The sequence below is a fragment of the Acinonyx jubatus genome, chromosome B2, assembly GCF_027475565.1.
Source record: "Acinonyx jubatus isolate Ajub_Pintada_27869175 chromosome B2, VMU_Ajub_asm_v1.0, whole genome shotgun sequence".
NCBI lineage: Eukaryota > Metazoa > Chordata > Mammalia > Carnivora > Felidae > Acinonyx > Acinonyx jubatus.
Window position 1 is genome coordinate 66,232,529 of NC_069385.1, and position 26,711 is coordinate 66,259,239.

General features: G+C 34.9%; 1 long non-coding RNA gene across 1 annotated transcript in view; it reads right to left on the reverse strand.

Moving 5' to 3' along the window:
• LOC128315578 (uncharacterized) overlaps positions 1-25,112 on the reverse strand; it is a 209,753-nt gene extending 184,641 nt beyond the window's left edge. Inside the window, exon 1 of the long non-coding RNA XR_008298465.1 lies at positions 24,997-25,112. This is a non-coding gene — a long non-coding RNA (uncharacterized LOC128315578). The remainder of the gene's footprint in view (positions 1-24,996) is intronic.
• Between the last annotated feature and the right edge of the window lie 1,599 nt (positions 25,113-26,711).

Below are 26,711 nucleotides of genomic sequence, written 5' to 3' on the forward strand. Positions count from 1 at the left end.
AAGCTCTAGAGGAAAAGGTGGCTAATATGCAAGATAATTTAAACAATTTCAGCCTAGAGATGTAAACAATAATGTAAACTGCAAGTAGAAAGAAAGAAGACATCAGGAACTACTCTTAGTTACATAGACAATGCACTGAGCTATGAAGAAAAGTGAACTTTAAGATAAATCATTAAAATTTGCCCAAACAGAAATATTAGGGGATAAAAACTGACTGGCATGGCATGGGAGACACTGCTCCCTCCTTCCAACATTGTTGATTTCAGGAAAGGTTAACACCATGGGGTAGCAATATACTGAGCTCACCTGCTCCCAAAGATACAACAAATCTACTACTACAGGGGAAATAATTCCCTCTGAAGGGGACTTAGGAACTAGATGAGTAGAGTCTCTCAACAAGTGACAGACAACAGAGATATGTACAAGAGCCCAAGATATGGTCACACTAAAAGAAAAAGGCAGAATCCTATGGTAGGAGGAAATAAAGGTATAGAGTTTTTTCCTGAGAAGCAAGAGAATTCAAGATCCACATCAGGCCTACAACTTTTAGATCCTGTGGAGGAGAGACAAGCCCCCAAAACATCTGACTTTGTAAAACAATTGGGATTATGTCCAAGAAAACTACAGAACTATAGGGAAAAAGGAAAACCACTCTCGAAGGGCTCGTGTGCAGACAACACAGAACCAATGCAAAAATGCCAGATTAAAATGCACATATACCATAGGTGACCAATTTACTAACCCTGGAGCACCTGCCAGAGAGAAAGGCAGCTGGGCCTCTCCCTGGGTACTAAGATACTGGTGGTGGCAGCCACTGCTACTACCTGACCCTGCCATGCTAATCCCGGCAATGAGGGTAACACTTAAGAATTCTCCTTCTAGACTGCAAGTGCCAGGGAAGTGTGCCCCACAGAAAGCCCTGCATAAACCTGTACCTCAGTTACAGCTCACAGAAGATAGGATAATCCTGCCCACCAGCACACCTGCCACAGTAATAGCTTGGCCCTACAGCCAGATAGACCAGGGGCCAGCCACATGCATCAGCACTACCACAGCATTCATAAACCAGACACAGTGGGAGGGTCCATGCAGGAGTGATAGGACACGTTCTATCTAAGACCATTCCTTCAAGACCAGAGAATGTAGCTGATCTATCTAATGCATAGGAGCAAACAAAGAGTCAGGCAAAATGAAGAGACAGAGGAATATGTTCCCACCCTAAAACAAACACACACACACACACACACACACACACACACACACACAAAATACAGACACTCAGGATAAACAAAAAATAAAGAAAGAAAAAGAAAAAAAAACAATAAATATTAAAATTAAGTTAAAATTAAAAAATTAAAATGAGGATAACTTAAGTGACCTCTGAGATGATATTAAACACACTAACAATCACATTATAGGGGCCCCAGAAGGAAAAGAGAGAAAGTTTCAGAAAATGTATTTGAAGAAATAATAGCTGAAAACTTTCCTAACCTGAAGAAGGAAAAGACATCCAGATCCAAGAAGCAGAGAGCCCCAAACAAGATGAAATCAAAGAGGTCCACATGATGACACACGATAGTTAAAATGTCAATACTTAAAGAGAATCATAAAAGCAGCAAGAGAAAAGTAACTAGTAATATACAGGGAAATACTCATAGTGCTATCAAATGATTTTATTTATACATACACACACGCACACACACACACACACACACACACACACAATGGAGTATTACTTGACAATCAAAAAGAATAAAATCTTGACATTTGCAACAGTGTGGATGGAAATAGAGGGTATTACGCTAAATGAAATTAGTCAGACTGAGAAAGGCAAATATCATATGACTTCACTCATATGTGGAATTTAAGATACAAAACAGATGAACATACAGAAGGGAAGCAAAAGTAATATAAAAACAGGGAGGGGGACAAAACATAACAGACTCTTAAATATAGAGAACAAACTGAGGGTTCCTGGAGGGATTGTGGGTGGGGGATGGGCTAAATGGGAAAGGGGCATTAAGGGCACTTGTTGGGATGAGCACTGGGTGTTATACGTAGGGGATAAATCACTGGAATCTACCCCTGAAATCATTATTGCACTATATACTAATTTGGACATAAGTTTAAATAAATAAATAAATAAAAGTTGTCCTTGCCAGGAACTCAAAAAAAAAAAAGTCAATCCAATATATATTTAATTTATATTAACATGGAACTTATGTTTATTAATTTAAAAATAATAAATAAATAAAATATGCAATGCACCAGTATAATATTCATAATGCATATGATAAACTGTCAGATGTAAATCCAATATTCTGTAGTCTGAATAAATAATGGTTTAAAAATGAAAAAAAAAGGTAGGGTAAATCAAACTAAAAAGCTTTTCCATAGCAAAAGAAACCATCAACAGAATGAAAAGTAACCTACTAAATGGGAGAAGATACAGTTGATCCTTGAACAACATGGGTTTGAACTGTGCAGGCTTACTTACATGTAGACTTTGTTCAATAAATACAGTAGAGTACTGTAAATGTATTTTCTTTGTCTTAATATTTTCCTAAGAACATTTTCTTTTCTCTTATTTTATTGTGAGAATATAGTATACAATACATGTAACATACAAAATATGTGTTAATTGACTCTGTTATCGGTAATGCTTCTAGAAACAGTAGCCTAGTAGAAATTAAGTTTCTGGGTTATCAAAAGTTATATGTAAATTTTCAACTACATAGAGTGTCACCTTCCCTAATCTCCACTTTGTGGGAGTCAATTGTATTTGCAAGTTATATATTTGATAAGGGGTTAATATTTAAAATATATAAAGTACTCATAGAGCTCAAACCCCAAAACCACCAATAACAACAAAAGAATCAAATAGTCTAACTAAAAATTGGGGAGAGGACATGAATAAACACTTTAAAGAAGACACATAGAAGCCAATCACCACATGAAGATGCCCAATGTAACATCATCAGGGAAATGCAAATCAAAGCCCCAGGGAGATAACACCTTACACCTGTCAGAATGCCTATTATAAAAAGTACAAGAAATAAAAAGTGTTGGCACAATTGTGGATAAAAGATAATACTTGTGCACTGTTGGTGAAAATGTAAATTAGTGCTGTTACTATGAAAAAAGAGTATGGGGGTTCTTCAAAAAATTAAAAATAGAGCTACCATATGATCAGCAATTCTACTTCTTGGTATTAATATGAAGACAATGAAAAAACACTAATTAAAAAAAATATAGGTACCCCTATGTTCAATATTATTTATATTCAGCATTATTTATAGTAGTCAGGATATGGAAAAAACCTACCTGTCATAGTTAGATCAAGGGGTAAAGAAGATGCAAAATACACACATACACACACATACTCACACACACACAATGGGATATTTATCTGCTATAAAAAATAAAATCTTGCAATTTGCATCATCATAGATGGAATTAGAGGACATCATATTGAGTGAAAATAGACAGACACAGAAATACAAATACTGTATAATTTCACTTATATGTGAGATAAAGAAATGAATAAACAAAACAAAAAAGAACAAAAACAGATACATAAATGTAGAGAACAAACTGATGATTGTCAGAAGGGAGTGGGGTGGATATATGGATAAAACAGGAGAAGGAGACTGAGAAGTATAAACTTGCAGTTTTAACATAAATCAGTCATGGGGATGTAAAGTAGAGCACAGGGAATACAGTCAATAACATTGTAATAACAAAGCTGGATCATGACAATCACTCACAATGTATATAAATGTCAAATCATTGTGTTGTACACCCGAAGCTAACACAATATTGTATGTCAACTATATTTTTAAAACAAACAAACAAACAAATAAATAAATAGGACCCTAAGGTAAAAAAAAAATCTGAAAACTTCTCTAATCTGGGGAAGGAAATAGACATTTGGGTGCAGGAATCAGAGAGTCCCCAATAAGATGAACCAAAAGAGAACAGCATCAAATTACATTATAATTTAAATGTCAATAAATAAAGATAAAGATAATTTTTTTAATCAGCAAGAGAAAAACAACTAGTTATGTATAAGGGAAACCCCATAAGACTATCAGATTCTGAATTCTTTGCAGATTCTGAAATTTGATTTAGTATTGTGGGCCCATTAATATGGGAATTCCAACTAATTTTAATATGATTTCATGATATTAAGTTCCCTATAGAACTACATTTTGTCATAGAATCCATTTACAATTTGCTTAACATTAGGAAAGAGAAATGCAGATGAATGGATCTTGATTTAAAATATTAATTAAAAAATAAGAGGAGAGTTTTGCTTTTAATCTTAGATTGAATTCAAAATAAACTAATGATGTGCATTGGCTACCACAAGCCATAGGTATCCCAGATACTCTATGCATTTTTAGTATATTCACAAATGAATGTGTTTTCCCAGCTACTAGAGGAGTACATTCTGGAGTACTGTGTTAAGTTCTGCACTTCATATTTTAAGAATTACAAAATCACATGAAGGCACATCTAAAATTATACGAAATGGTTGCTGAAGAATCTCAATATCTTATCCTGAAAAGCATGGTTGAAAGAATGGGTATATTTGCTGTAGAAAGAAGAATGAACAAGGACAAAAATTGCTACTCTAAATAAAATTATTCATTACCTAAATTTGTTAAATCATAACCATGTGACAGTCACTGTTCTAGGCTATGCAGAGACAGTTGTGTTAAGAATGACAAGTTCCCTGATTTCATGTATTATATGCACTAGATGGCGTAAAAGAGAATAACAAATAAATACATTCATGTACAAGAAAATTTCAGAGAGTGATAGAAGCTATGAGAACAACTTCTTTAAAAAAGATTGATTTTAGGGGCGCCTGGGTGGCGCAGTCGGTTAAGCGTCCGACTTCAGCCAGGTCACGATCTCGCGGTCCGTGGGTTTGAGCCGTGTCGGGCTCTGGACTGATGGCTCAGAGCCTGGAGCCTGTTTCCGATTCTGTGTCTCTGTCTCTCTCTCGGCCCCTCCCCCGTTCATGCTCTGTGTCTCTCTGTCCCAAAAATAAACAAAAAACGTTGAAAAAAAATTTAAAAAAAAAAAAAGATTGATTTTATAGGAGAAGGCAAGATGGCGGAACAGCATGGAAGGTTTTTGTGTATCTCGCGTCCATGAAATACAGCCAGACCAACACTAAACCATCCTATGCACCTAGAAAACTGACTGGAGGATTAACACAACAATCCGCACAACCTGAACCACAGAATTCAGCAGGTATGTGGTGCAGAGAAGTGAACCACTTCTTGGGGACCAAGAAGGTGCAAGAAGGGAGGTGCTTTTGTGAATGGAGAGAGGACGGAGACTGGGGGAGGGGGATAGAATATGGGAAAAGCACCCCTCCCCAAAAGCAGCTGGAAAGAAAGTGGAAAATTGTAAACAACTGCAGGGACTAAACTAAAAAGGGAGAAATGAGAAAGGAGAAAGCAGAAAGGAGAAAGGAGAGGGTTTAAATTCTATTAAGACTGTAAACAAGGGGAGCACAGTCTGCAACTCTACAGCTGGATACCTGGTGGTGCTCTGGTGGGAAGGGTGAATCCCCAGGAGCAGAATGGGGTCTGGGAACAGAGTGGGGTCTGGGAGGTCCTCAGGCCACACAGGGAAAAGCGGTTCCACTGCTGGAAGGACTCTTGGTAGAGACTGTTGAAGCGACCTGGTCCCAGCAGACCCCAGATAATGCCCACATTTTCTGGTGCTGGAACAAGGTCGTTAAGGGTGAAGCCTGGTGTCAGATGTGTGCTGTGATTTTCCATACTCCCTGAAATGTTGCTGCTACACTATCTCGCAAACATTTTCTGGGGTGGGCTGGCATCTGGCCATAGTCTCAGGGCACCAGCAGCAGCAGGGTCCAGCAAGCATTCCTGGGTGTAGCTGACATTAAGCCATTACTCATTCGGCCACTGCTTGGTGAGACCCTCCCACAGAGGGGTGGAACAGGTCAAAGTCCTTCAGAAGTAAGGGGCCAGGGAAAACAGTCACATCTGAGACAAAACTCGGGAGAGAGGTACTGCCTGGGGCCTGGTCACCAAGAGTGAGAAAGCAGGGAGTAGACAAAAGCTGAAGACAGAGGACACGTGCGCAACTGCTGATCCAGGAGAACAGACTGGGTAGCTGGGTGGCACCATTTTCACCACTCCTGCACATGTGCATGTGCACCTGCGAGCCCTGCAACAATCCACCCCAGTAGGCTAGCTGTGCCATCTAATGGAGAACAGAGCCATTACACTGAGCCCCTCCCAACTGGGCCAACTTCACTCTCAAGAACACAATTCTCACCACCAGCTTAGTTTATGGACTATAAAGCACTACATAGACTGACTTCCAGAGGAAAATGAAGTAATTTCAGTCCTACTTCAATTTGTTAGCAAGTCCATCTATTCAATTTTCTTTCTTTCTTTTTTTTTCTCTTTTAAACTTTCTTTCCTTTCCTGAATACAGAAAGAGAAAAAAACTCATTTTTATTTTCAATTTTTATTAAAAATATTTTAAATTTTTATTACTATATTTTTTACCTTTGTGTAAATTTTTTCAAATTCTATTTTACTTCCATCATTTTATTTCAGCTACTTCAGTGTGTTCACCTTTTCAAATTTTCAAACGATTTCCCTTTTTTCTTTGTCTTTTTTTCTCTTTTTCGTTTCTTTTATTTTTATTGAATGTAGAAAGAGATAAACTTTTTACTTTCAATTTCTATTAAAAATATTTTCCTATAATTTTTTAATACATATTTTGCTTTTCTGTAAATTTTTTCAAATTCTATTTACTTCTATTATTTTATTTTAGTCTACTACAATGAATTCACTTTTACAAATTTTCAAACAATTTCCTTTTTTCATCTTTTTTCTCTTTTTCATTTATTTTCTTTTTCTTGAATGTAGAAAAAGAAAAGATTCATATTTATTTTTAATTTTTATTAATTTTCTTTAATTTTTTTCTACTTTACTCTTTACTTTTGTTCATATTTTTTCAAATTCTATTTTGCTCCCCTCATATCATTTTAGTCTACTTCAGTGTATTCATCTTGCAAATTCTCAATTTCCTTCATTTATTTTTTTTTCAATTTTTTTCTCCCCCTTTCTTTTTTTCTCTAATCTGTCAAACCACTTTCAACACTCAGACAAAACACACCTAGCATCTAGCATCACACATCTGTGTGTGTGTTTTTAATTTTTTAATGTTAATATTTTTTTAATTTTAATTTTTTATTTCAATTTTTCTACCTCATTAATTCCTTTTCTCCCTTCAAAATGACAAAACAAAGGAATTCACCAAAAAAAAAAAAAAAAAAAAAAAGAAGAAGAAATGACAGCCAGGGATTTAACAAACATAGATACAAGCAAGATATCTGAACCAGAATTTAGAATCATGATAATAAGAATACTAACTGGAATCAAAAATAGATTAGAATCCCTTTCTGCCAAGATAAAAGAAGTAAAAAATAGCCAGAATGAAATTAAAAATGCTATAACTGAGCTGCAATCACAGATGCATGCAGCAGCGGCAAGGATGAAGGAGGCAGAACAGAGAATCAGCGACAGAGACGACAAACTTATAGAGAATAATGAAGCAGAAAAAAAGAAGGAGATTAAGGCAAAAGAGCATGATTTAAGAATTAGAGAAATCAGTGACTCATTAAAAAGGAACAACATCAGAATCATAGGGGTCCCAGAAGAGGAAGAGAGAGAAATAGGGGTAGAAGGCCTTTGTGAGCAAATCATAGTGAAAAACTTTCCTAACCCGGGAAAGACACAGACATCAAAATTCAGGAAGCACAGAGGAATCCCATTATATTCAACAAAAACCGATCATCAACAAGGCATATCATAGTCTAATTCACAAAATACTCAGGCAAGGGGAGAATCATGAAAGCAGCAAGGGAAAAAAAAGTCCCTAACCTACAAAGGAAGACAGATCAGGTTTGCAGCAGACCTATCCACAGAAACTTGGCAGGCCAGAAAGGAGTGGCAAGATATATTCAGTGTGCTGAATCAGAAAAATATGCAGCCAAGAATTCCTTATCCAGCAAGGCTGTCATACAAAATAGAAGGAGAGATAAAAAGTTTCCCAGACAAACAAAAATTAAAGGAGTTTGTGACCACTAAACCAGCCCTGCAAAAAATTTTAAGGGGGACTTTCTGAGGGGAGAAAAGATGAAAATATCTATATATCTATATCTAGAAATAAATAAATAAATAAATAAATAAATACCAAAAGCAACAAAGAATAGAAAGGACCAGAGAACACTATCAGAAATTCCAACTCTACAAGCATCATAATGGCAATAAATTCATATCTTTCAGTACTCACTCTAAACGTCAATGGACTCAATGCTCCAATCAAAAGACAAAGGGTAACAGAATGGATAAGACAACAAGATCCATCTATAGGCTGTTTACAGGAGATCCACTTTAGATCTAAAGACACCTTCAGATTGAATAAGGGGATGGAGAACCATCTATCATGCTAATGGTCAACAAAAGAAAGCTGGAGCAGCCATACTTAGACAATCTAGACTTTAAAATAAAGACTGTATCAAGAGATGCAGAAGGGCATTATATCATAATGAAGGGGTCTATCCACCAAGAAGACCTAACAACTGTAAAGATTTATGTGCCAAATGTGGGAGAATCCAAATATATAAATCAATTAATCACAAACATAAAGAAACTCATCGACAGTAATACCATAATAGTAGGAGACTTCAACACCCCACTCACAACAATGGACAGATCATCTAATCAAAAAATCAACAAGGAAACAATGGCTTTGAATGACACACTGAACCAGATGGACTTAACGGATATATTCAGAAAATTTTATCCTAAAGTAGCAGAATACACATTCTTCTCCAGTGTACATGGAATGTTCTCCAGACTAGGCCATATACTAGGACACAAATCAGCTCTCAGAAAGTACAAAAAGATTGAGATCACACCGTGCATATTTTCAGACCACAATGCTATGAAACTCGAAATTAACCACAAGAAAAATTTTGGAAAGGTAACAAATACTTGGAGATTGAAGAACATCCTATGAAAGAATGAATGGGCTAACCAAGCAGTTAAAGAGGAACTTAAAAAGTTCACGGAAGCCAATGAAAATAACACCACAACCCAAAACCTCTGGGATGCAATAAGGCAGTCATAAGAGGAAATTATATAGCAATCTAGTATATCTGAAAGAAGGAAGAAAGATCTCAGATACAGTACCTAACCATATGCCATAAGGCGCTGGAAAAAGAACAGTAACTAAAACCGAAAACCAGCAGAACACAGGACATAACCAAGATTAGAGCTGAAATTAATGCTATCGAAATTAAAAAAACAGTAGAACAGATTGATGAAACCAGAAGCTGGTTCTTTGAAAGAATTAACAAAACTGATAAACTACTAGTCAGTTTTATCAAAAAAGAAAAAGGAAAGGACCCAAATAAATAAAATCAAGAATGAAAGAGGAGAGATCACAACCAACACAGCAGGAATAAAAACAATAAGAGAATATTATGAGCAATAAAATGGGTAATATGGAAGAAATGGACAAATCCCTAGACACATATACACTACCAAAACTGTAACAGGAAGAAATAGAAAATTTGAACAGACCCATAACCAGTAAGGAAATGGAATTAGTAATCAAAAATCTGCCAAAAAACAAGAGTCCAGGGTCAGATGGCTTTCCAGGGGAATTCTACCAAACACTTAAGGAAGAGTTAACACCTATTCTCTTGAAACTGTTCCAAAAAATAGAAATGCAAGGAAAACTTCCAAACCCTTTCTATGAAGCCAGCATTACCTTGATTCCAAAACCAGACAGAGACCACTCTTAAAAGGAGAACTATAGACCAATTTCCCTGATGAACATGGATGCAAAATTCTCAACAAGATATTAGCCAACTGGATCCAACAATACATTAAAAAAATTATTCACCACGACCAAGTGGGATTTATACCTGGGATGCAGGGCTGGTTCAATATCCACAAAACAATTAACATGATTCATCACATCAATAAAAGAAAGGACAAGAACCATATGATCCTTTCAATAGATGCAGAGAAAGCATTTGACAAAATACAGCATCCTTCTTGAAAAAAACCCTCAAGAAAGTAGGGATAGAAGGAGCATACTTCAAGATCATAAAAGCCATATATGAACGACCCAACGCTAATATCATCCTCAATGGGGAGAAACTGAGAGCTTTTCCTTTAAGGTCAGGAACAAGACAGGAATGAACACTCTAGCCACTGTTATTCAACATAGTATTGGAAGTCTTAGCCTCTGCAATCAGACAACACAAAGAAATAAAAGATATCTAAATTGGCCAGGAGGAGGTCAAACTTTCACTTTTCGCAGATGACATGATACTCTATATGGAAAACCCAAAAGATTCCACCAAAAAACTGCTAGAACTGATTCATGAATTTGGCAAAGTGGAAGGAAATTGGTTGCATTCCTATACATCAACCATGAAGCGACAGAAAGAGAAATCAAGGAATAGATCCCATTTACAGTTGCACAAAAAAAACCATAAAATACCCAGGAATAAATATAACCAAAGAAATGAAAAATCTATACACTGAAAACTGTAGAAAGCTTATGAAAGAAATTGAAGAAGACATAAAAAAGTGGAAAAAGATGCTATGCTCCTGGATAGGAAGAACACATATTGTTAAAATGTCGATACTACCCAAGGCAATCTACATATTCAATGCAATCCCTATCAAAATAACACCACCATTCTTCACAGAGCTAGAACAAATAATCCTAAAATTTGTATGGAACCAGAAAAGACCCCAAATAGCCAAAGCAATCTTGAAAAAGAAAACCAAAGCAGGAGGCATCACAATCCCAGACTTCAAGCTATACTACAAAGCTGTAATCCTCACAACAGTATGGTACTGGAACAAGAACAGACACTCAGAAAAATGGAACAGAACAGAGAACCCGGAAATGGACCCAGAAATATATGGACAACTAATCTTTGACAAAGCAGGAAAGAATATCCAATGGAATAACAGTCTCTTCAGCAAGTGGTGCTGGGAAAATGGGACAGCCACATGCAGAAGAATGAACCTGGATCACTTTGTTATACCATACACAAAAATAAACTCAAATTGGATGAAAGACTTAAATGTAACACAGGAAGCCATCAAAATCCTTGGGGAGAAGGCAGACAAAAACCTCTTTGACCTTGGCTGCAGCAACTTCTTACTCAACACATCTCTGGAGGCAAGGGAAACAAAAGCAAGAATGAACTATTGGACCTCATCAAAATAAAAAGCTTCTGCACAGCAAAGGAAACAATCAGCAAAACTAAAAGGCAACCTACAGAATGGGAGAAGATATTTGCAAATGACATATCAGAGAAAAGGTTAGTATCCAAAATCTATAAAGAACTTATCAAACTCAACACCCAAAACCAAATACTCCAGTGAAGAAATGGGCAAAAGACATGAATAGACACTTCTCTAAAGAAGACATCCAGATGGCCAACAGACACATGAAAAAATGCTCCACATCATTCATCATCAGGGAAATGCAAATCAAAACCGTAATGAGATATCACCTTACACCTGTCAGAATGGCTAACATTAACAACTCATGCAACAACAGATATTGGCGAGGATGCGGAGAAAGAGGATCTCTTTTGCATTGTTGGTGGGAATGCAAGCTGGTGCAGCCACTCTGGAAATCAGTATGGAGGTTCCTCAAAAAACCAAAAATAGAACTACCCTACAACCCAGCAATTGCACTACTAGGCATTTATCCACAGGATACAGGTGTACCAATTCAAAAGGACACATGCACCCCCATGTTTATAGCATTACTATCAACAACAGCCAAAGTATGGAAAGAGCCCAAATGTCCATAGATGGATGAATGGGTAAAGAAAATGTGGTATATGTATATATGTGTATACACACACACACACACACACACACACACACACACACATACACACACTGGAGTATTACTCAGCAATCAAAAATAATGAAATCTTGCCATTTGCAACTACATGGATGGAACTGGAGGGTATTAAGCTAAGTGAAATTAGTCAGTCAGAGAAAGACAAAAATCATATGACTTCACTCATATGAAGACTTTAAGAGACAAAACAGATGAACAAAAGGGAATGGAAACAAAAATAATATAAAAACAGGAGGGAGACAAAACAGAAGAGACTCATAAATATGGAGAACAAACTGAGGGTTACTGGAGGGGTTGTGGGAAGGGGGATGGGCTAAATGGGTAAGGGGCACTAAGGAGTCTACTCCTGAAATCATTGTTGCCATAAATGCTAACTAATTTGGATGTAAATTTCAAAAATAAAATAAAATAAAATAAAAATAGAAATTAATTTATAAAAAAAAGATTGATTTTATAGAAAGCAAATAAGTGTGCTAATTTAGATTGTTCGGACAATCTGAACATCTGAGCTAAGATGTGAATCACAAGAATCATACCATATAAAAATTAAGGAACACAGCATTCCAAGCATAGGGGAGAATGTAATTCAAAGGCTTCTGTATGAAATCGAGCTGGACTTATTTGGGTAACAAAAAGTGTGACTGAAACGTCATGGAGGGAGATTTTGTCATAGAGGCAAGGAGGGGCTGTGAAGGCAAAGGTAATGAGGAAATTTTATTTTATATTTAGTGGGAATTAGAAACAGTTGTGGAGTAATACAGGAGAAAAGTAATCCGGCAATATTTAAAAGATCATTCTGGCTGCTGTGTAAACTATGGATTGTAGATGTTGGGAAATTTTAAGTAACCAAATCATTTAATATCCCACAAAAACCAGTATACACAGAACTATTCCTATTAACCAGAACATATGATCTTCCTAGGTATAGCAGATATCTTTTGTGTGTCCATTATTTTCCAGTGTTCTCCTCTTTTTTTCTAATAAAACCCCAACATTGTTCAAGTATCCACTTCTGCTCATGAAGCTCACGCAAGCTGGTTCCAGTTCTACTCAAAGAGGCTTGATTTGTCTGTTATTTCCATTGTCCTGTTAATGGACATTCACAAAAAATTAATGAATTTTTTCAGAAATGGAGCTTTAGTCAAGGAGATTCTGAGGGACATTTGTCTGGAAGATCCGACAGAGTTTCTACAAGTGACTTTCTCCATGTTCCTATACATGTCATCACATGGAGATACAATCTCACTATGAAGCTGACACACAGAATCACTCACAGCCAAGAGATCTGCAGAGAAATGAGCCAGTATCACAGAATTAACTCAACCCTTAAGAACCTCATTGGACTTCCAATTTTGGGAGCCAATATATGTCCTTATCATTCAAAAAAAAGTTGATCTGAGTTCTGACAGTTGAAGTGGGAAGAGAAATCCTCTTGAAACAAGGGCAAAAAGTGGTAGCAAGGAAATCTACCGGGTGGCTACTGTACTTGGTCAGGCAAAGGTTATTATGGCTTGGGTGAGAACAGCAACAGTGGATGAGGAAAGAAATGAACAGATTTAGGATGTACTTTGGAGGTAATAAAAATAGGCTTTTCAATAATATTGGTTTATGGAAGCAAAGATATCTATTAAGTTTGTCAAGTGTAAGCAGGTCAGGCTTTTTGTTGAGGACAGAGTTAGACCAATCAACCACACAGAATTTGAGCACAAAGGAATACTTCTTAAAATAACTGGTTCTAGAAACACTCATCCACTTAAAAAGGTATTATTTGACTTTTTAAACGGTGAGATTTATTTATCACTTAATATAATCAATAAGAGATTAATGCCCAATCTTCATGGAAATTGTGGATAAGTATTTGTTCAATAAGTAAGTTTAGATTATATGGTTGAATTCTAAAGTTCTTGTTTTTATATTAAAGAAAAACTCACCATAACATAAATGAAAAATCCCTTTGATGAATTCATTAGTAGAGTGGACATGACTGAGGAAAGAATCAGTGACTGAATCTATGTCAATAGAAAGATTCCAATCTGAAGGGAAAAGTGAAAACAAAAAAATGTAAAAAGCAGAAGAGAACACCCATAATCTGTGGGACAACTTCAAAGGGTGTAACAAGTGATCAAGTGAAATGCCAAAAGGAGAACAATAAGAGAGCAGAAGAAATTTTTGAAGTCATAATAGATAAAAATCTCCCAAAATTTATAAAAGACAGCAAATCACAGATCCAGGAATCTAGAGAATGTAAAACATGATAAATAAAAATAAATAAATAGACTGAGGCATATTGTACTGAAAGTGCAGAAAACCAGAGCAAAGGAAAAATCTTCCAAGATCCAGTGAGATCCAGAGTCCCATTAGAGGAACAAAGACAAGAATTAGATCAGGCATCTTGTCAGACACAGGCAAGCAAGAAGCGAATGAAATCAAATATGTAAAAAACTGAAATAAAAGAAAAAAAATACCAACCTAGAGTTGTATATCCATTGAAAGTAAAAGAAAAAAACTCTGAGACAAATAATTACAACAAAAATAAAGCCTGATGGAATTCAGCAGTAACAGATCCACCCTGAGATAAATGTTAAAAGAAGTACTTTGCACAGAATGAAAATGATGTAGGTCAGAAATTCAGATCTACATCAAGAAATGAAGCATGCTGGAGAAGCAGTGAGTGAAATCTGTTTTATTAACACCTCTATTAAAGTTATAGAAAAAATGCACATACTAAATAGAACACTGTCACTTAGGATGTCGTACTGATATAAACACCATTTCCAAAAATATCTTGTATCAGTGATATTAGTAGCCAGGCTATTTAGTGCACCATTGGTAAAAATTCTGTTGCAGGTAAAGACTCTGTACATGTTTAAAATAATATTGTATTCACATACAAAAAATGCCCAAAGTACTTACTCTTTGAGCAACAAATATTTTTATAATTCTCAAGATTTTTAATGCATTATATTCCAATTGTTCTTTAATTTATTCACATGGGGTCAGTATTCTTATTATCTACTATGTAAGTAAACTGAGGAACAGAAATTTATATCATTTGCCTAAGTTGCATATCTAGTAATAGACATAGGATTTAAACATATATTAACTCATTCCAAAACACATGCTTTAAATTTACACGTCTATTTAAAGGACCCATATGTTTCAACACTGATCCTTCACAATTAATTATATTTTTTCTTTCTTCTTATTTTCTTCTTCTATCTTATTTTCTATTATAAAATATTACTGAGGTACTTAGAAGTCAGAATTATGTTGTTCAACTTCTTACGCAATCAAAAGACAATAGAACTACGTTGTAAAGTATTGAAAGGAAAAAAAACTATTAATTTGAACTTCTTTCAAAATATCTTCTAATAATGAAGGTGAAAAAAAGACATTTTCAGACATAAAATTGACAAAAAATTTCTTTACCAACAGATCAACATTAAAAAAATTGTTAAATATAATCCTTCAGACAGAATAAAAATTATAGCAAATAGAAGCATGGATCTACACAAATAAATAAAGACACTAAATTTGGTAACAACATGGCCTAATACATGATTTACTTCTTATATTTAAATCTAATTTAAATATAATTAAGATAATGAATTCTTTAAACTAAAATGATAACAGTGTATTAGAAGGTTAAAATTGATATATAAGTAAAATATATGAGAACTAAAACATATAAGCCAGAATAAAACAAACGTAAGTTTATAACATTATATATCATGTCGTATAATATTACTTTGAGACAGATAAGTTAAAGATGCATATTATGTACACTATAACAATTACTGAGTTAATAAAAGTCTTTAAAAACAATTTTAACTAATAAACCAATTAAGGTGATAAAACAGAATCATAAAAATGACCCAATTAATACAAGAAGTAAGAAAAGGAGAAAGAAGGAAACAAAGAATGAGTGAGATAAACTGAAAACAAGTAGAAAGATTATAGATCTAGCCATATCAATGATCGTATTCAGTGTACATGGTTTAAACACTCCATTACAAGCAAAGATTGTCACCTTAGAGATTTACACACACATATACACAGCAAGAGTTATATGCTTCCTGTAAGAAATGCACTTTAAATATAAAGACATAAATAGGTTGAGATTAAATGATAAAGTTGCACTATGCTAAGGCTAGTTAAAAGAAAGCTGCAGTAGCTATGTTAATACCAGATAAAGTAGATTTGAGAGAAAATAATATTACAGGTATGAGAGTTGTTTTCATAAAAATAGAGGTATGCTTACTAAGAGTACATTATAATTCTAAATATTTATGCACCAACAGCTCTTCAAAATACATGAAAGATAAACTGATGGAACTGTGAGGAAAAATAATCTGACAATTATATTTGGAAACTTCTATAATTTTCTCATAACATATGGATAGAACAATTAGACACAAACTTAGTAAGCACATAGAGTAACTGAGCAACATCAAATATTTTACCTAATTGACAATTATAGATGAAAAATAGAAGACACATTACTTAGTACACATGAAACATTGACTAAGATAGACCATATTCTGGGCCAAAAAACTAGTTTTGATAAATTTAACATTATTTAAGTCATATATAGTATGTGTTAAATTATAATGATAACATAATACTGTAAGGAAATTTTCCAAGTATTTCAGAAGTAAATAACATACTTCTCAGTAACTCAAAGTCTAAGAAGAAATCAAAATAGAAACTTGAAGGCCTTTTAACTGAATGAAATTAATAACACAACATAACAGAATTTGTATATTGCTGCTAAAGCTGGAATTTAGAGAAACTATATATTAAATACGTAAGTATCTGTATCGTGAATAAGAACATCTCAAATGATGATGAGCTTATCTTCTACTTTAAGAAATCAAGAAAAGAACAGATTAAACCCAAAGTAAGCAGAAAGAAGGAACTAACAAAGATAATACAAAGTTAGTGAAATAGGAAACAAAAACAGAGGAAAACCACTGAAGTAAAAAATTGGTTCTTTGAGAAGATTAATGCAATTGGTAAAATCAGACTGACCAGTAAAAAAGAAAGGACAAAGAAAAATGACCAGTAACAGGACTACCACAAGATATTCTGTAGATATTAAAAATATAATAAGGGAAAATAAGATAAAAAGAGAAATGGAGGCAAACCAAATCTTTAAGTCAGAAATAATATCGATTATATATAAACTCTGCCAGAAAATTGAAGAGGGAGTACTTCCCAACTTAGTTTATAAAGTTAGTGCTATACTGATACCAAAACATTAAACACTACAGAACAACATCACTCATGATCATAGATAACAAAATTCTAAACAAAACTTTAGAAAAAAATGTATTTATATACATATAACCTCTTAACAGAATTCAACATCAGCAGATTCCGATTAGGGATTTTTCTCAGGTCATCTGTGGCTCAGTCAGTTGATTTGGGCTCAAGCCATGATCTCACAGTAGTGACACTAAGCCCCACGTGGGGTGCTGTGTGTGGAGCCTGCTTACGATGCTCTTCCTCGCTCTCCCTCTGCACCTCCCCTGCTTGTGCACGCACATGAGCGAGCTCTCGCTTCCAAAAATTATGAAGAAAAATAAATTTAAAAAGAAAGAAAGGATTTTTCTCTACCTGATATAAAGGCATCTATGAAGCACTACCAATAACATCATACTTGGTAAAATACTAAATGCTTTTTGCCTTTCAGCAGAAGTTCAAGGATGCCATTGTCACCACTTCTGTCCAACATTACACTGCACATTCTAGACAATGCAATCTGGCAAGGAAAATAAATAAAAAGCACCCATTGTGGAAAACTAAAACAAGTAAAGCTGTCATATTTTGCAGAGAACATTACTGTTTATGCCAAAAATATGAAATACAAAAAGCTACTAAAAATAAAATGTGATGTTAATAAGAGTATAAAAAAATAAATATTCAAAAATAAACAGTACCCTTGTATTATATTAAAGAATAATCTGAAACAGTAAATAGGAAAACAATAACATTTATAATAGCATAAGAAAATGAAATACTTAGGGATAAATCTTACAAAGATGGGAAAGACCTATATGCTGAAAACTACCAACACTACTGAGCAAAACAAAGGAAGCTAGGTAAATAGAGCAATATAACATGTTTCAGAAGACACAACATTACTAAGATGTCACTTCTCCCCAAACTGGCCTGCATTTTCTTTCTTTTCTTTTTTATTTTTTTAACATTTATTTATTTTTGAGACAGAAAGAGACAGAGCATGAACGGGAGAGGGTCAGAGAGAGGGAGACACAGAATCTGAAACAGGCTCCAGGCTCTGAGCTGTCAGCACAGAGTCCGACGCGGGGCTCGAACTCACGGACCGCGAGATCATGACCTGAGCCGAAGTCAGCCGCTCAACCGACTGAGCCACCCAGGCGCCCCCTGACCTGCATTTTCAACATAATCCCAGTCCAAATCCCATCAGGCCCTTCTGTGTCAATTGCCAAACTGATTCTAAATTTCATAAGGAAGTGCAAAGTATCTAGAATAGACAAAACAACATTGAAAAAGAATAATAATTTTGGATAATTATTGTGGATAAATATAATTTTGGATAATAATTTAAAGCTTATTATAAATCTTTAGTAATCAAAAGAGAATGTATCGACACGAAAAATATAAAAATATAGAGACGCCATAAATAGGCTCACATATAAAAGAATAACTGTTTTTTTAAATGCAAAATAAAAATGTGAAGAAGGAATAAGCATAAAATAAACTTTAATATATACCTCAAACATTAGGAAAAAATTAATCAAAATTGGGTTATCAATGAAAACATAAATAAAGTGATAATATCTCTTGAAAAAAATACAAGAGAAAACCTTTGTGACCTTGGTTTATTCAAACGTTTTTTAAATATGACACAAAACATGATCCATAAAAGTATAAATAAGTTAGACTTCATCAAAATTTAAAAAATCTGATTTTGAAACACACTTAAAAATGAGAATATAAGCCATAAATTGGTAGAAAATATATATATGAGCAAATAATGCATATGTAATATAAATACATATATACAAATGCATGTAACATCTTATTCTGTAGATTTAAAAAGCAAACAACCCAACATTGATCAATAAGTGAAAAGAATAAACAAATTATGGTATACCCCTATAGTGAAGTACTAAGTAAAAAAAAAGAGGAACTAAATATTGATTCATGCTTTGACATGGGTTTTTCTCAGAATTATTATGCAGAGTGAAATAATTCAGACAAAATAAATATATAATATATGACTGCATTTATATAAAATTCTAGGAAGTGCAAAATAACACATAGTGACCTAAAACTGATCAGTGGCTGCCTGGGGATAGAAGGGGGATAAGGATGTGGGAATGAACAAAGGGTATGATTATAAAAGCAAAAAGAAATTTTTAAGGTATATATGTTCAGTGTCTTAATTTTGGTGATGATCATATATATACACATATGTCAAAACTTATCAAATTGTATAATTTAAATATATGTAGTTGATATGTCTATCATGAAAAATATTAAATTTTGAGTTTCTCAATTATGTGTGGTTAGGTTGAAAATATGCACTTATCTCAACTTTCTACAGAAACATAAGTCACAATTAGGATATGATGGGGTCTGCAATGTTTGAATATTTGAAGAATATGTGAATATTCTTCTCTTTTATAACCTTTTGGTGAAGCCTACTCATCAAAATTCCTGCTTCTCAAACAGAAATTCTAATGATCATTTCAGTGTTTCAATCTAAAATATAAGCTGGTAGCCACATTTTGCTGGAAATATGAAGACAATACAACCATAAAAATAATTAAGAAGATGGTGTCTGTGTGTGAATTAAAAAAAAAAAGTATATTTCATTATGAAATAAGAACAGGATGCTATTTAGGAAAGGATCAATTCAAGAACAAGGATATATTCTTGGGAATTAAAATCATGAAAGACAGAAATTAATAAATACAACCCAAATTAAAACTGTCAGGAGAGGGATGTCTGGGTAGCTCAGCTGATTAAGCCTCCAACTTCTGCTCAGGTCATGATCTTGCTGTTGATGAGTTCCAGCCCCGCGTCGGGCTCTGTGCTGACAGCTCAGAGCCTGGAGCCTGCTTCAGATTCTGTGTCTCCCTCTCCCTCTGCCCCTACCCTGCCTGTACTCTGTCTCTATCTCTCAAAAATAAGAATTGAAAGAAAGAAAGAGAGAGAGAGAGAGAGAGAGAGAGAGAGAGAGAGAGAGAGAGAGAGAGAAAGAAAGAAAGAAAGAAAGAAAGAAAGAAAGAAAGAAAGAAAGAAAGAAAGAAAGAAAGAGAAAGTCAGAAGAAATGAATGATTAAGCTGAGGAAATTACTCTGGTAAAAGATCAAAATAAAGGTAGAGATGGGAAATATTAAAAAAAATGATGAGTATAATAGACGTTCAATTCTGTAGGTATCATGTTCATATACTAGGAACACCAAAAACTTAGGGCAAGGTAAGAGGTGAGAAATTATTAAATATTAACAGAAAAAAAATCCCAGAACTGAGGATACATGTTCTATATTTTAAAGGGGTCAATGAAGCATAATAAACAAGATAACCATCTAAACATAATATTGTGAATTTTCCAAGGTTTAAAAAAATATTCTCATTATTTCTGCAGAAAAGATTAAGATAATAATGTCATTAAAGAGGTCAAGAATAACGCTTGAGAGTATGACTCAATGGAAATAATGTCATTTAAATTTTTTTAAATGCTTATTTATTTTTGAGAGTGAGACAGTGGGAGAAAGAGAGAGGGAGAGAAAGAGAAAGTGAGCAGGGGAGGGGCAGAAAGAGAGGGGGACAGAGGATTCAAAGCCGGCTGTGTGCTGACAACAGGCAGCCTGATGCAGGGCTCGAACTCATGAATCACAAGATCATGACCGAAGCAAAAGTTACACACTTAACTGAGCCACCCAGGTGCCCCTTTATTATTATGTATTTTTTTTAATTTATTGAAGACATCCAGACGGCCAACAGACACATGAAAAGATGCTCAATGTCACTCCCCATCAGGGAAATACAAATCAAAACCACACTGAGATACCACCTCACACTGGTCAGGGTGGCTAAAATTAACAACTCAGGAAACAATGGATGTTGGTGAGGATGTGGAGAAACGGAAACCCTCTTGCACTGTTGGTGGGAATGCAAACTGGTGCAACTGCTCTGGAAAACAGTGTGGAGGTTCCTCATAAAAACAAAAATAGAACTACCCTATAACCCAGTAATAGCACTACTAGGAATTTATCCAAAGGATACAGGAGTGCTGATGCATAGGGGCACTTGTACCCCAATGTTTATAGCAGCACTCTCAACAATAGCCAAATTATAGAAAGAGCCTAAATGCCCATCAACTGATGAATGGATAAAGAAGATGTGGTTTATATTTACAATGGAATACTACTTGGCAATGAGAAAGAGTGAAATCATGCCATTTGCAGCAACATGGATGGAACTGGAAGGTATTATGCTAAGTGAAATAAGTCAGTCAGAGAAAGCCAGATTATCATATGTTTTCACTGATATGTGGATCTTGAGAAACTTCACAAAAGACCATGGGGGAAGGGAAGGGGAAAAAAAAAAGATACAAACAGAGAGGGAGGGAGGTAAATCATAAAAGACTCTTAAATACAGAGAACAAACAGGGTTGATGGGGAGGTAGGGGGGAGGGGGAAATGAGCGATGGGCATTGAGGAGGGCACTTGTTGGGATGAGCACTGGCTGTTGTATGTAAGCGATGAACCATGGGAATCTACTCCAAAAACCAAGAGCACTTTTACACACTTATGTTAGCCTGCCAATAAATTATGTCATAAATAAATAAATAAATAACTTTTTAATGTCATTTAACTTTTAAAGAAACCTGATGTCCATCCAAATATTCTACACCAGCAAAACCATTAATCAAATGTGAGATTAACATTAAAGTATTTTAGAACAGTAATTTTAAAAATGTCTTCCCATGTACTCCTCAGTTATCTTCTGGATATATTCTATGAGTAATGAAAAAGGAGAAAGGTATGAGTCATGAAATATGGGATCCACAACAAATGACGGTAAGATTCTAAAGAAAGTCTCAAATAATTTAATGAAAACAAACATCCCACCCTGCAGCAAGGAAAAGAGGCCTTTCGAAGGGATGTCTCCAAAGGGGAGTGGGGGGGTGGGATCCTGAATGTTTGACTGAACTGAGTTGGATTTTAAAACTTCTGTTGGAGACGTAGGGAACAAATTATTGAATGATACAGACAAAAGTAATCAACATAAAAAATGCAATTACTAACACTAGGGATAACAAAATGGTGTGCAATAACAATAAAAGTGTGTTTACTGAATATTCCTTAGCTCATCTAGATCTTTATTAGTCCTAGAAAGATCTTTAATTGTCCTTATATCTTTGATAGTCATAAAAATGTAAGAAATTTAATTGATCCTTGATTATTACTTCATAAATTATTAGATTTGTGGGTTTTATTTTCCCTATTTTAACAACCTTGAAATTAGAACACATTTTATGATCAATCAATAGTATTTTACAAAAGCTCTTGACTAGGAATCATTTGAAACATAGTTGTTCTTGCCTGTACACGAAGGAATATGGTTAGTAATCTTGGTAGAATGTCTGGACAACTGTAACACCTATAGTTTTCAAGTAATAGACTATTTAATTACCATTTAAGGAAGAAATCAGAGCACCAGTTGTGGTCTGAAAACTTGCTGCTGACATCTCTTAAAATCAAGAAAATGGCAGTGTTAGAGGCTTGGGGAAAATTCAAGACACAATAGTAAAGCAATCTTTTACAATATCTGCATTTCTAGCACTCTTGATAGTACAGAGGATAATAATATTATTTTGAAAAGCAATATTGTTTTGAAAAACATAAATAAAACCTTGAGATGAAAGTGACTCATAAGTCAGATTCTTAATATAAATAACTTTTAGAAAAGCCTTAACCAATTTATTTCTATTATATTTTTCTATGTAGGCAAAACATGATACATATATGGTAACAAGTTCTTTCTAAATAAAACTTAAAAAATTATTTTAAATAGATATAATATAAAAATATTGTAATATGAAAAATAGTTTAATTAGAAACACTTTAAGTGATAGCATAGAATACTGCATCTTATTACTAGTGGCAGTGTAGACTTGACTAAATCAGTAAAGCAATAGACAAATAAAGATAAAACAGGATGATCTTAGTGATGCTGTATCAAGGTACAGGGTCCCCACTGCTTTGTACAATTCCATGGACAATATTCATACTCCAATTACACATATGGTGCCTCGTGGAACACATGTGCAAAAGTGCAAAGTGGCAGCCTAAAGTGAACGAGTTCAAACATTATATTTCCTAGAAAGAAATTAATATATAACATTTAAAATGGGTAGTTAGAGGAGTTCCTGGCTGGCTTATTTGGTACAGCATCTCAGGGTCATGGTGAGTTCAAGCTCTGCATTAGGCATGGGGCCTACTTAAAAAATTAATTAATTAATTAATTAATTAATAAAAAAATAAAGATCTTTATAAAATTGAGAAGTTAGAAAATAGTACTGCAAGTAAAGTATTTTTATTATATTTTACTTATTTATTTTTTAATTAATTAATTAATTAATTTATTTATTTATGTTGAGAGACACAGAGAGTTAGCGTGAGTAGGCAAGGGGACAGACAGAGAGAATACCAAGCTGGCTCTGTACTGTCAGCATAAAGCCCAACATGGGGCTCAAACTCACCATGAGATCATGACCTGAGCTGAAATCAAGAGTCAGAGGCTTGACTGACTGAGCCACCCAGGAGCCCCTATATTTTATTTTTTTTTTGTATTTATTTATTTATTTTGAGAAAGAGAGGGAGAGAATGTGAGAAGGGGAGGGGCAGAGAGAGAGGGAGAGAGGGAGGGAGAGAGAGAGAGAGAGAGAGAGAGAGAATCACAAGCAGACATCACACTCAGCATAGAGCCTATGCAGGGCCCGATCTCATGACCAACCATGAGATCATGACCTGGGCTGATATCAAGAATCAGATGCCTGGGCAGCTGGGTAGCTCAGTCGGTTGAGTGTCTGACTTCGGCCCAGGTCATGATCCCCCAATTTGTGAGTTCGAGTCCTGCATCGGGCTCTGTGCTGACAGCTCAGAGCCTGGAGCCTGCTTCAGATTCTGTGTCTCCCTCACTCTATGCCGCCACCCCCACTCAATCTCTCTGTCTCCCAAAAATAAATAAACATTAAAAAAAATTATTTTAAAGAGTCAGATGCCTAACGGACTGACCCACCCAGGGTCCCCACAAGTGAAGTATTTTAAAATATGAAGGAAAATACCAGAAGAAACCTCTAAAATATCTGAATGACTATAATGCTCGTAAGCATTGAAGGGCAGAGGCCATGGACTTATCTTTTTTAATTATAACATTTGTTACTTTATTTGTTTTTAAACTAGGTCCCTCGACTACTTTCATGATTTCATAATTTTTAAAATAAGGAAATAATATAATTAAATACTTTTCATGCAGGAAAAGATATTGAATGTTTAATGTAATTGAGCAGAGTATTAGAAAACATAAAAAGCAAATAGCCATGATCACATGGACTATATTCATTTTCTGCATATTTTTTTGATAACTTAAGTGACACATTTTAGACTGTTCATAAAATGCTTTACCTGCAAAATAATATAGGGTACTTTTATCTGTGATATGCTACATAACTTTTTTTTTGAAAGAATAACATTAAAATGTTTTATTGCTAACATGAAGAATGGTTTTTAGGGCTGGATAGCACACAGAAAGAATAAAGGTTTCAGCAAAATTGGGTGAGGCAGGATGAGGAATGAAAAAGCAGAAGGGTTGAGAAGATGTGCCAGTAGTTGATGAGAGAAAGTCAGGGACAAGGACTCAAGGATGACATTGTTAGGAGATTGCCAGAGAAGGGGGGCTGATTGTGGATTTCCTTATTTTAAAAGCAGAACATGCTTCAAATGCCCAGAGGTCTCTTACCTACTTACTGTAGGAGAGAGGTGGACGATCACTTTTCTTTTACTGACAAAATTGGAGGCTGTTCGAGTGATTATCTGCCATCTGTTGTCTACAGGAGTTCAATTGCTGAAGAGTCCTCTAGAAGGGGGGAGAAAGAGCTCATTCTCGACGGAAGGTTGAATGTACATTCAGAGGTAGATTCAGCTGAGCAAGTGCCCAGCTAATCCCCTTTACACACAGGGACAAGGCTGCCACCAACTCTAATTGATTCTGAAATGAATCTGTATAGAAAATTAGAAGGTTTTGGATTCCCATGTGAGCTTCAATAAAGAGCCAGGATGTAAGCCTGACAGCTGAATGGATTCAGAAATGAAAATCTGATAAGCGGCTTAAAACTGTACTTAAGTCCAGAAATGATTTGAATGCTGTTGTTAATGGCATATTGTATGTTGTCACCTAGTTAATTATCTCTGAAGATGAGTTCTTGCAGAGAAGATATGCTATTCTTCCACAGCTTTTCCTCATCACATATTTATTAACCTCCCCCCCTTCCCAACTATCATTGCTAGAAGGCAGAAAGAAAGGATTAGGCCACTGCAGCTCCTCTGTGGCTGTCAGTTCACTGTGCCAAACTTCAAATATGAACTGTTGCATGTACTGCCACCGACATTTCCTTTTACATCTTCATTTGCAAATGAGGAGCTGACATTTGTTAGGCCTTGTATTTGCACACAGTTCCACCACATGAAAAGCAAACACTGTCACTGCTGGATACTTTGTTTATTCCTTTGCAGATAGTATATGGCCTATTTAGAAATTTTCTTCAGAATTTTTTTTAACTAACTGAGATAGATAGTCACAGAGCTACATGTCCTCATATTTTATTCAGGAAGCCGTCTGCAGTTTATGGAGCGTGCACTGCATTTGATAGCTATTTAAGACTGTATTTTTAAAACCGATTTGCACTTTTCTGGTTTATATTCCTTGGGTTTATTTTCTCTAGATGAATGTAGGTTCATTTTTTTATTTAAGAGTTCAGGTTTCTTACCCATTGATTTTTTTCTAATAATAGGAAAATATGTTCCACCAAATGAAAACAATGAAGTAAATTCAAAAAAACATAATACATTTTCCAAATATTGTTCTTAGTTTATTAAAGTCTCATCTTTTCAAAAGTAGCTTGACAATGTCAACATACTCAAAATCATTAAGGCAATTATCTGTTATTACTAAGGGTCTTTCTGTGGAACAGAAGGTTGAAGACAACTTTATAGAGTAATATCTATGCCTGCCAGTGAACTACATCTCAGCCTAAAGAGATAGAGGTCTGTTTGCTAAGATGGTCACTAAAGGGCTGATTACATGCTTAATTTCCAATAAAATGAGAACGCTGTGAGAGTAAATTTTAAGAGAGTTTTGTAAAAACAATAAGTCAAAATCATCGATAAGGGCAATGGCATCATCTAGGAAGAGAAAAACAAAAGGTTATCGGTAAATTTAAAAATACAGTGAGTTAAAAATCCTTATCCTGTTTTTAGCGGTTCTCTGAAGTGGTATTTGTCAGTAATTATTCCCTATCACACGTCTGACAAACAGCATTTTCTTCACATATGTAACTATATACTGCAATACTTCCCTATATCTCCCCAGTTTGATGCTCCTCTTTTGTACATTTGACTGGACCCTACCAGTTCACCAAAGTTTGGAAATTTTTGTTCTTTGTTTCTTACCTACTC